Genomic DNA, 12,112 nt, shown 5'->3' on the forward strand with positions numbered 1-12,112 from the left:
CGCTTGTAGTGCGGTGAACGACGTGGCACTCACGCAGCAATGCTGTGATGACGTCTGACAAGAATACGCGACCACGATCGCTCAGTAACTCCCGAGGTGCTCCATGACGTAACACGATGTTGTGAAGAACGAAAGTCGCAACGTCTTTTGCTGTAGACGAGGGAAGGGATGAAGTTTCGGCATACCGCGTGAGATGGTCGACGGCAACTATGATCCAGCGGTTACCGTCAGCAGTGTTGGGAAGGGGACCATAGATATCGATGCCGACGCGGTCGAATGGTCGGGATGGGCATGGTAAGGGTAGCAAGGTACCGCTGGCGTGACAAGGGGGAGTTTTTCGTCTCTGGCACGTCGAGCAGGCCCGGACGTATTGTCGTATAAAACGGTACATGCCACGCCAGTAATATCGGAGACGTATGCGAGAATAAGTCTTCAGGAAACCTGCGTGGCCACATTGGGGGTCGTCATGAAACGTGGAACAAATTTCGGATCGCAGATGACGTGGAATCACGAGTAGCCACTGACGTCCACCGGGTGCGTAGTTGCGTCGGTACAGCACGTCGTCGCGAGTGGCGAAGTGCTCCACTTGCCGACGCAACGTGCGAGAAGGGGGGGAAGCCGTCCGCCCAGCCAGGATGTCTAGAATCGAAGCAACCCAAGGGTCCTTGCGTTGCTCAGATGGCATGTCGGCGATGGTGACGGCAGTGGCATCACAGGTTAGACTTTCGCAGCAGTCCGGGTCAGGGGGTAGAGGCGAACAGGATAGGGCGTCTGCGTCCGAATGTTTCCGGCCGGAGCGATAGACCACGCGAATATTATATTCTTGGAGGCGTAATGCCCATCGGGCGAGGCGACCGCTCGGATCCTTCAATGACGACAACCAGCAGAGGGCGTGGTGGTCAGTCACGACGTCAAAAGGGCGCCCGTACACGTAAGGTCGAAATTTTTCTATCGCCCAAATAATGGCAAGGCATTCCTTTTCAGTGACAGAATAGTTGCTTTCGGCCTTGCTAAGAGTTCGGCTTGCGTAGGCAACCACGTACTCTTGGAAGCCGTCTTTCTTTTGTGCAAGAATAGCGCCTAGCCCGACACCACTAGCGTCGGTGTGGATCTCTGTGGGTGCCGATGGGTCGTAGTGTCGCAGAATAGGCGGCGACGTGAGGAGGCGGCGCAGTTCATTGAAAGAGTCGTCACAGGTGGCAGACCAGGCTGAAAGGTCTCTGGAGCCGGCGAGGAGCTTGGTCAAAGGAGCGATGATCGTCGCGAAATTGCGGACGAAGCGCCGGAAGTAAGAGCAAAGGCCTATGAAGCTTCGGAGCTCTTTCATGGTGGTCGGTTTGGGAAACGCTGAAACTGCTGTAAGTTTGGCAGGGTCAGGAAGAATGCCGTCTTTTGAAACCACGTGGCCAAGGATCGTAAGCTTTCGAGCGGCGAAATTGCACTTCTTCAGATTCAGTTGCAGCCCCGCGGCAGAAATACACGCGAGGACTTTCTCGAGGCGGGTTAAATGGGTTGCAAAATCAGCTGAAAATACGACAATATCATCTAAATAACAAAGGCAAACGTTCCATTTGAGGCCTCGAAGGATAGAGTCCATCATCCGCTCGAAAGTAGCTGGCGCGTTGCAGAGGCCGAAGGGCATGACTGTGAATTCGTAAAGCCCGTCGGGCGTGATGAAAGCAGTTTTTTCGCGATCGGCCTCTGCCATGGGTACCTGCCAGTATCCAGAGCGGAGATCTAAAGAAGAGAAAAATTCGGCTCCCTGTAGGCAGTCCAAGGCATCGTCAATGCGTGGCAGCGGATAAACATCCTTGCGCGTGATTCGGTTGAGACGCCGGTAGTCCACGCAAAACCTGATGGATCCGTCCTTCTTCTTCACCAACACAACTGGAGAGGCCCAGGGACTGCTTGACGGTTCTATTATGCTACGTGTCAGCATGTCGTCAACCTGTTCATTGATGGCACGGCGTTCAGTAGTTGACACACGATATGGACGCTGCCGTAATGGCGTCTCTTGACCGGTATCTATACGGTGAACAACAGATGACGCTCGACCTAAGGAAGGCTGATTGTGGTCAAACGAGGCTCGAAAACGCTGTAGGAGCTTGATCAGCTGTTTCTGCTGCCCAGGCGTGAGGTTACAATCGATGGACTTGCGGAATACATCCATAGGTTCATTAGCGTCAGTTGCGGGTGTAATGGCACAAGTCGGTAGAAATGGCTTGTCTGGATAGATCGGGTCTTCGAAAATACAATTTAAGGTCTCGAGGCTTCCCAGACACTCACCGCGTAGCAGGATGTACGGGCAAGCAGAAACGTTGCACGCATAAAGTACCGCCGAACCATTGGAAAAGTTGATGACGGCAAACGGGAGGACGATGGTTCGGTGTTGCACCCTAGCTATAGTTGGTTGGAACAGGAGCGTCGAGTTAGTGGCAGCAGGGGAAAACACAGGCACTAGGACGGCGGACAACGGCGCGATGCGGACGTCAGCTGCGGCAAACACTTTCGAGGGACTGTGGTGGTCGATATCAAGGCACGGATTCGTCAACGTGAGTTCAGCACGAGCGCAGTCGACGAGGGCCTGATGGGTAGAAAGGAAATCCCATCCTAGTATGACGTCGTAAGATGAACGTGGGAGAACAACAGAGTTGACGGCGTACCAAACATCTTGAATAAGAACGCGTGCTGTGCACTGAGCTGTCGGCGCGATGAAATGGGAGGTGGCTGTACGCAGAGCAAGATTCGTAAGCGGCGTTGTAACTTTTCTCAAATCGCGACACAGTTTTTCACTAATTACAGAAACGACGGCGCCTGTGTCGACAAGTGCACGTACAGCAACACCTTCTACTAGCACATCAATTTCGTTGGTCGGACAAAGAGGAGGCCTTAGAAAGTTCGACGACGACGCAGTTCTTGCCTCCGGAACTGCGGCTGTCAGTTTTCCTCTCGAGCGGGGCTCGTGCGCCGAAGCATCGGGGAGACAGATCGGCGACGGGGTGGTAATGACCGGCGAGAATCGACGGGGCGTCGTGGGGACAATGAGTCGGTGATAGAAAAAGATGGTCGCGGGGGATTCTGGGCAGCCTGGTAATTTGCAGAATTCCCATGGTCTGGAGGCTGGAAGTTGCGACGGCGACAGTAGCGTGCTATATGTCCCACGAAACCGCATGCGAAACAGATGGGTCGATTATCCGAGGTGCGCCATGGGTTAACGACAGAAGGTGCAGGGGGCGAAACGGGATGGGGTGCCGTGTATGTAGGCAGCGTCGTAGGGTAGGAGGACCCGGTGCCCCGGTATGCGCCAGAGACAGGTGGGGCTGGGGGTCTAGCAACGACGGCAGCGTAGGTCAGCGGCGTAGGGACAGGTGGCGATGGAGGCAGTGCTTGCGTGACCTGTGTCTCAATGACCTGGCGTAGACGTGGGTCTAACGAGGTCACAGGCGCGGATGCTTCGGCCACAAGAGAAAGCTGACGCGCAACTTCCTCACGAATGAATTGTTTGATTTGGGGCAGTAAGACGGTGTGATCAGCAGCGACGTCATGTACGAGGGCGGAAACTTCAGCCGTATCTTCTGCGGCCCTGCGCGTCGAGACACGCTGCTTACGCAACTCGTCGTACTCCTGACAGAGCTGGACAACATCGGTGACGGTCTGTGGATTCCTGGCGACGAGCATCTGGAAGGTGTCGTCGTCAACTCCTTTGATGATGTGCTTGATTTTGTCGCGTTCGGTTAGAGATTCATCGACGCGCTTGCAAAGGGACAAGACATCTTCAATGTAACTCGTAAAGGTCTCGTCCCTGCGCTGGACTCGACTACGGAGACGCTGTTCCGCGCGAAGCCGGCGCACGGCGGGACGGCCGAAGACCGCGGAGATGGTGGTCTTGAAGGCGGACCAGTTGGTAATTTCGCCTTCGTGGTTCTTGAACCAGAGGCTGGCCACATCATCGAGGTAAAAGCGCACGTTTGTGAGCTGGTCGCAGGCGTTCCACTTGTTGGAAGCGCTTACGATTTCTTACTCGACGAGCCAGTCCTCGACGTCTTGTTCATCGTTGCCGCGAAAAATTGGTGGGTCGCGTTGCCGAGGCGCGCCAGTACAGTAGACTGTCGTTGGTAAGGCAGCTTGAGAAGGGCCAGGAGCAGTCATGGTGAACGGTGAGGGTAGCGTCCGATTGCGAAGTTCCAGGTTGATGGGAACCCCGGCTCCTCCACCACTTAAAATAGAGGTGTTGTACGTCGAGAAGGGTTCAGACGTAGCTTGGCAAAATGTCCTTTATCAGGCAGGTCTGGCTAATGGCGAGCGGCGTGCGCGAGCTACTACTGCAGCCACCGATCATCATCGTCTTCTTCGTTGCCAGCAGAGCGTCCGTTACTCAGATTCATTAATTCATTACAATATATATATATATATATATATATATATATATATATAGGTATGGGATATGGCACAACGGGAGCGTTGTCAACAAGAATAAATATATTTATTTACCAACAGTTTCGGGAGGGGTCCTCCCTTCATCAGGGGATGAGTATAACTCATCCCCTGATGAAGGGAGGACCTTTCCCGAAACTGTTGGGAAATAAATATATTTTTATTACTCCCACTATATATATATATATATATATATATATATATATATATATATATATATATATATATATATATATATATATATATATATATATAAGAAGTGTATACCTAAGGGCTTGTTTTTCTGTGTTTTTACACAATGTTAATGAGATCTAACAGGCAAGAATGCCAAGGAAAGTATAAGGGAAGATGCTAGACCAAATTGGAATGTAAATATGAAAAGTGGGTGAAAAGATAACTTGCCGAGGGCAGGATCATATATATATATATATATATATATATATATATATATATATATATATATATATATATATATATATATATATATATATATATATATATATATATATTGTTATTCAGTAAAGCGGAGCGCGAGACAATCGGTTTTAGGACAGTACTGTAAAGCGAGAAGTAGCCTCGTCTGCGTGGTCAAATTTTACTGCAACATGCGGCATTGTTTTGCGCAAATAATAGTTGAAAGATAAATGACTTGACTTGTAAGCACGGCGCTGCCTAGACTCCACAGGCAGTGTATAAAAAGAAAGTGCACAGAAAGGTGGCGAGAAGTCTCTTCACTGGTCCGTTCATCCGGCATTCATTCTAAACTTATCTGATTATTTATTCAAAATTTTTTTGAAAACGCGTATAAAAGTGCGTTAGGTTCTGATCATATGAGTTAGAATTACCGTGCTGACAATAATTATGATTTGGGCATTACTACCTCAAAAAATTTACTGTATTTTTTTCATTAAACACTTCAGCGTGATTTCATTCTTCAATAAACAAGTTGCTTATTCAATTTAGCTTCTCAATTTCCAACAGCGTAACACAAGCTCAGCTGAGGAGCTGGAATGAAATGGTAGGAAAGAAAGAGCTCGTGACTGTCAGTTACAATTATCTAGCGTAGCGAACATCGACAGCTGGACTACGTAAAGAACATCTAACTAGGCCCTAGACGATAGCAATTAGCAGTAAAATTTGATTTCAAAATATTCTGTCTACTTCGGTGTGCAACATGCGCTCAGTATACACGACAGCAGATTTCATCTCTTCAAGTATACATTTGAACTGTTCCGACTCCATTTCAAACGGAAGCACTGATGGGGCCATTAGTTAACTTCCTATACGTAACTCATACCATTGCCGTGTGGCGAGACAGGTTGCACTCCGTATTTTTAGAGTGCACCTGACTTTCTTCGCGTTCGCTGCATTGCCAGGTCAAGTGAATCGTGGCTGGGTCTCGACCAGTCCACGCTTTCGGCAGCTGCTATTCCGGACATCGTCAAACTCTACCATATTGTCGATTTCGACCCTTTGTCATTTCAGATCGGTCCTTCCGTGGCCACTTTTATTTCGGAGCGCTAACAAAAAAGAAATTGACATCGTCGCACATTTCCTAATGTGTCTGGGATATCTAAGCCCTACCTGATTCAAGCCATAGGCTTTCCTGACTGTCGACAAAGAGATGGCTAAAGCCGCTAAGTAGAAATAAGAGTGGTGTCATGACACTGTGCGTCACTTGGCAATATACATCACCTCCTTTGAGGTAGAAAATTAAAGTGTAATATAGTTCCTTTTTATTTCATTTTTGTACACAGGTTGCCCAAGCTATCTCCAGCCACAGCTTAAAAATACGCTTACTATCCATGTGACATCGTGATCGAGTGCACGGGGCAGGGTATAACTTCAAGCGCCTAACCTATTTTGTTAATGAGAGCTCTAGTTCTCGTTAATATTGTATCTGACAACGAAAAGGAGCCTTTAAATCTACACTTCTTTTTTCGCCTATGTTGAGCTCCTAATTTCTTAGTTAAACAAGCTTAGTGGATAAATTTCTTGAGCAACGATGTTGGGCCAAACTTCCACTGACAAAGTTGTTCATCGATAAACAGAACGTTTGATTCGATGGTTTTTAGGTGTCTGTTTATTAGGCGCTCATATTCTTATGAATACTACAGATGCCCCCGAAATATAAAAAAAAAGATATGCCACGTGAGATACCCGCCATTGCTTCATGAGCTAGAGATGATTCCTAGCGTTTAGCGTACAAATGATGTGCTTTCCTAGTCGTGATTTATGATAGTGAAAGCAGGTGCAGTGGTTATCGCTTGTGTGGCCGCAAGCAACAGGTGCACTATCGCCGAACCACCGCCATCATCGCCGCCCAGCCGCTCATCCATCAAAATGCTACGGGTGTTATTGTGGTTATTTGCACGTGAAGCATTAGACCCTACTAAAATCACTGCGGTGATAAGCGCAAGTGGGCCTACCACGTGATATATATCGGTATTTCAAGCGCATTTGCAATAGGCGGAAAACAATAATATTTAATAAATAGTTCGCAAAAGTGTAATTAGACGTCTTGCAAACCAACCAACAACTTAGCAAATGGAAGTATTGACCAGCTTCGTTGCTTTAATGGTTCAATAACTAACGCTTAATAATTAATCAATTAGGCAGAGAGCTAGAACATTGCTGTGGCTTAGTCCGTAGCATAGTGAGCAACATTAAGTTGGTCGCGTTGTCGGGAACTTTATTGGCGTATTTAAAATATGTACTAAAGTGAGGAAGGCACTTTGTATAGTTGTCTCAGGGAATATAGAAGACACAAAAAACGCCAGGCCTGCGCCCAAGGCGCAGCACAGTCACAGCAAAAGCTAGAAGAGCGGCAATTCAGGGCCTTTTCTAAACACTCATTAGGTAACTGGTGCAAGAACACTTGCTGATGCCCACTACGGCTATAATAAAAAATTTTAGGTTAGGAGGCTCGAATTTACTATGCTATTTTCCGTAATTCCTCTGAGAAGCTTGGTATCCCCTAAACTATTGCGAGGGACTTGGTGCCACTTGTTAATGCAGTGGCTGACGACGATGAGGAATTATGCATGATGTGGGTATGTGCCGCAGTTAATAGAGGAACAAAAACAAGATTTTGTGGTGAGTTGGAGCTTTAGACGACCTAATTATTACGCTATTCGAATTGTGGGATGACTGCTTGTTCTTTCGTTATATTAAAACGCTTTATAAGTCGCATTAACGCGATTGCTTTCCTGACATCAAGCCTTCCTAAGGCAAGTGTGCTAACAAGTCCCAATACAGAAAGAAAAAAGCACTATTGTGGCTCAGTGGTAAAATCCTAGACTGGCACGCAGTGAACCCGCGTTTGAGCCCCACTGTGTCATTAATGCTAGTTTTTTTTTTCTAATATCACGCGTTGTGGGTACGGACACCGGTGGCGGTAGCGGCGGACAAATATGGCACTGCGTGATACCCAAGTTGTGATTTCTTAATAGCTTTCGCTGCAAAATTACAACATTTAAATTCGACACAAGAGAAAAGTAGGTAGGCATTTGCCAACCATTTATTGTCCTTCACAAGACACCTGATACCTGTTTCTCTTCAGTGCGAACCACTGGGCAGCAAGCAAACAAATCACCACGTGACAAAAAAAAAACGGTGTATAATTATGAAGTGGGAGACATACGAACCAAATAAAACAAACTTTCTGAAACTACAAGAGCGTGTCAGAGTCCTCAAATAAAAATGCAACATTATAGTGACTTTCAAGCCTCGGCGGTTTTTTTCTCATCTTCCTTCAGTTCTGATAGATGGCGCCAGCTGGTGAGTCGGCTTTTCTAACCGGCAGCTCGGACCCCGGACGCGTCGCCGTGGCAACGGGCCGGTCTCCGGTCCATCCCGGGACGGGAGAGGGGTCCTGAGCGTATAAGACTTGCACTCGGGTTGAGAGCACTTTTTCTGAACGCGTTCGGGACGAGCGGACGCACCGCACGCGTCTCTATGGAACTTCGGTTTTCCGCTAGACCAGAGTTTCCAGAAAGCGGCACTGAAAGCCGTGCGTCTATGCCAATACTAGCCGAGTTACAAAAGAATCGGTGATTATATTTTTCAGTGAAAAACGTCCCAATCTTCATGCTGTAGAGTATTACCCCGATACTTTGTCTTTTCTCCCTATATGTCACTGCCCACGTTTTTGCGGCATTTGCCGAGTCAGTCTACAACACCACAATGGCACTCGCGCAATGCAGGGCGACTGCCCCACAATTTCCCCATATTTTCAGGCCTTCTAACTTTGCAGTGGCCGAGTAGTTAAATTTTAACTGAGCCGTAGAGTGGCATGAAAGGGACAATATTACGCCTCGGACATTTTTGTCGATTCGCCGGACTCCGGAAATGAGACCAACGAAATAACACAGGTCAAAATTGTCTTCAAGAATTTTGAGGAAGTTTTGGTGATCACTTGTGAGCGTTTGTTGACTGAGACATTTGCAACGCCACGTGTCCGTGGGCCCGTGCACAAGGAGATCGTCACGGTTCTTTGAAGTTCTGACAGGTAAGAGTGTTGTGTTCTTAGAGTGCTGTGTTTTTCTTTCGCCTAATTATATTTTTAAATATCTTGCTACTATCTTACCTTTAGCTGAAACGTTCTGTTCAACTACGCACGTAATATCCTTTAGTTAGCCGTAAGAAAAAAAAAGAAAGTAAAGCTGAAAGTGTTTACTCAAGGGTATCATCGGAAATATGTATACGTGAGACCAGAAGAGCAAAGGACAAGTAATGTTTTATTTTTTTTCGATAGCAGAGTATATATATATATATATATATATATATATATATATATATATATATATATATATATATATATATATATATATATATATGTATATATATATATATATATATTGGCATATTGGCCTGATTGGCCAGTATATACATATATATATTGACTGATTGGCCCATTGTTTTAAAATATTCTTAAAAGGTCCGAAAAAAACAAAAAAACAAGTCATCAGCTGCAATTTACGTAGTGCAAAAAATCTACGTGAATAAGTTTTTGACTCACAATGCTATCATATATATTTAGAAGCTGTTAGTTATCAAAATAAAAAACAAAAAAAACTTTTGAAAAGACAGCCACAAAATGACGAATGTTCTAAATGATAGAGTATTATATTTAATCGAGTTTCCACATATCTGTGTTTCCATTTTTTAGGCTTTGTCTTTGTTAATTGAAAACAAAACTTTTCAAATGAAGTGGTTTCAACGAGGGCAACAAGACAATTCCCATTACAAATCCTAAAGAATTGAAATATTATAGAGAATACATGGTCCATATAAATACTGCTCTTCTTCGCACCCCTTGAACACTAAAAACCCAAGTTTTGCTCACACAGCCACTCCTGAAGGTGTCTATACTATACGAACTTGTCTAATATTTTAATGACATCATCACCCTTAACCATTAAGTTCTGCATGCCAGCCAGCTTTTGGACATGCTTGCTACAAATTGAGATGAAACCAAACTGCTAAGTTTACATGCATATCTTCCTCCTTCGAGAGTATTTATCAGTAAGAGTTTTCGCCCCAGAGATATTACCCTCTTTTCGCTCTCTCTTTTGTCCCCTGTTGTCGTTTGCGCTGATGTGCACTGTTAATCATAATGTAGCAACGCACGCACTCTTACTGTCTTCTAAATACCCATTCCCCTCCTTTCTAGTGGCCGGAAAAAATTGTTATATTTCCTTTTTTATAGACAAAATTTCATTTTGCCAGAGGTGAACCAATAAGCTATTCGCAATTTGACTCTGACTGATTGGCCCGTTGTTTTAAAATACTCTTCGTTTTTGATCAGTTTCCAAGTGTGCTTGCGCGATACACCTTTTTTATGAGACAGTGTTTACTTTACTACGAGTAATAAAACAAAATAAAAAATGTTTATATTGATAACAGTCACACAGTTTTAGTATCTAGGAAGGATCAACCATTATGGCTTATAAAGGAAAAAGTCACAGCTTTGCCGCAAAGACAAAACAATGACCGCGGTAGCAACAAAATGGAAGGTTACGCAAAGAATGGCAAGTAGATCGAAACGTGCCCCGCGTTTCTCACGCACAAATTACGCACAAAACGTAATCGCAGGTACAGATGAACGCGAACAACTTATGACAAATGCCACAGAACCTTCAAAACGTGCATAGCCGCTTGATACCTAGCTGTGTCTCAAGAAGCTTTCTCGGTGGCTTTGTGTACTCGTGCATTTGCTGTCACGTGCAGTTCGCGAATGTGGCAGGCATGATGGCACAAAATCAGTTTCGCCAAAAAGGTGAAGCAATGAATGTGATAACGACAAAGCACAATGTTATACAAAGTGAGGTTGGCGGTAAACTAGTTCAGATTCGATATAGCTCTACAAAACGCTGGTGCAAGAGAACACGGCTGCTCCAGGTACACTCTTGGCACCATTTTTCGTGTCGAGAGTTCAGCCCCTAGAAGCTCCCGCCTGCTGCGGCGCACAAGGCGAGCGGTGACTGTTGCCAAGATAGCGCGGCAATCATAAGCGCCCCCCCCCCCCCCCATCACTGTTCGCCCATGAGACAAGCGCGCGTACAGACGGCCGCGGCCAGACAGGATGTTCGATCCCCAGAAAGACGAGGCTACCGCGTCCTTCCCCGTATATGTATACACATATACATATACGGGAATGATGGCGGCGGTGGCAAAAAACCAGCCGAAACTGTCCATATGATTGCTATCGCAATAATATGAATGGAGGTAATGAACTGGCTTCATACACAAGCTTTAGTTTACTTGTGATATTTTCTGCCTTCTGAAGGCAGAAGAGCCAGATAGAACGCAAAAGAACGCAAAAGAAAAATGCAAAAGGCGCATACATGCAGTAATACCGTAATGGATTGACAAAAGAACGTAGCCGTTCATTGCAGGTTCACATACATTATAGCATTCTTAATTGCGTCTGTCAGAGCCAGGGGTAATGACTAGTGCATGCTTAACAGTGGCCGCTGGAATTTTTAAGCAGTGTGCTTGGCAAACGCGTCAGGTCATGAACCCGAGCAGAGCTAAATGATTGAAGAGAAACTAAGAATGCAGCAAGAAATAGAGAGCGAGAGCCTCGGAATATTAAGGTTGCATGCTGAGGGGCAAATGCGAAATGCAAACACAAAATGCCCAACTGCTCTAAGTATATACCCTTTGCAGCAATCATGATATGAGGTACTGCACCACGTGCGCTGCCCTCTTGATGCATGTGTCAGATCCACAAAACACCCTTTCCCATATGAATCATTGTGACTCCTCATCAGGTGGTTTTTTTTCTCACACTTACATATGGTGAGCGCCTGTGAAGGGGGCGAATAAAGAAGGATATAGTCATTTATTATTGTCACTTTCGTCTGAAAAGGGGTATTCTTGTAGAAACGTTAAACATGCATTTGTGCTCCCGCTGAAGTGAAAGCGAACCATTCGCTTTGCGGAAACGAGCCATAAATCCCGTAAAAAATTTAAGCATGAAAGAAAGGCAAGGATCAGTTCACTCTTTGTAATGATCAGTCTGACAGCTGCATAATCATGGTGCCCAAGACTCGCACAAAGAGTCCTAATGCTGAGCTAAAATGAGTGTTGCACGTATGTATATTGTAACAACGGGGATGACAGAGGCAGCACAGGTCAGTTTAGAAAGCCAAAAACGCTGTTTTTGTTTTTA

At 45.8% G+C, this 12,112-nt stretch overlaps 1 protein-coding gene across 1 annotated transcript in view; it reads left to right on the forward strand.

The window, feature by feature from the left end:
- Positions 1 to 8,807: 8,807 nt before the first annotated feature.
- The window catches only part of LOC142803745 (uncharacterized), a 39,565-nt gene continuing 36,260 nt past the window's right edge, over positions 8,808 to 12,112 (forward strand). Inside the window, exon 1 of the mRNA XM_075889614.1 lies at positions 8,808 to 8,944. The gene's annotated coding sequence lies outside the window, so the exon portion shown is untranslated. The remainder of the gene's footprint in view (positions 8,945 to 12,112) is intronic.

The sequence above is a fragment of the Rhipicephalus microplus genome, chromosome 3 (assembly GCF_043290135.1).
Source record: "Rhipicephalus microplus isolate Deutch F79 chromosome 3, USDA_Rmic, whole genome shotgun sequence".
Classification (NCBI taxonomy): Eukaryota; Metazoa; Arthropoda; class Arachnida; order Ixodida; family Ixodidae; genus Rhipicephalus; species Rhipicephalus microplus.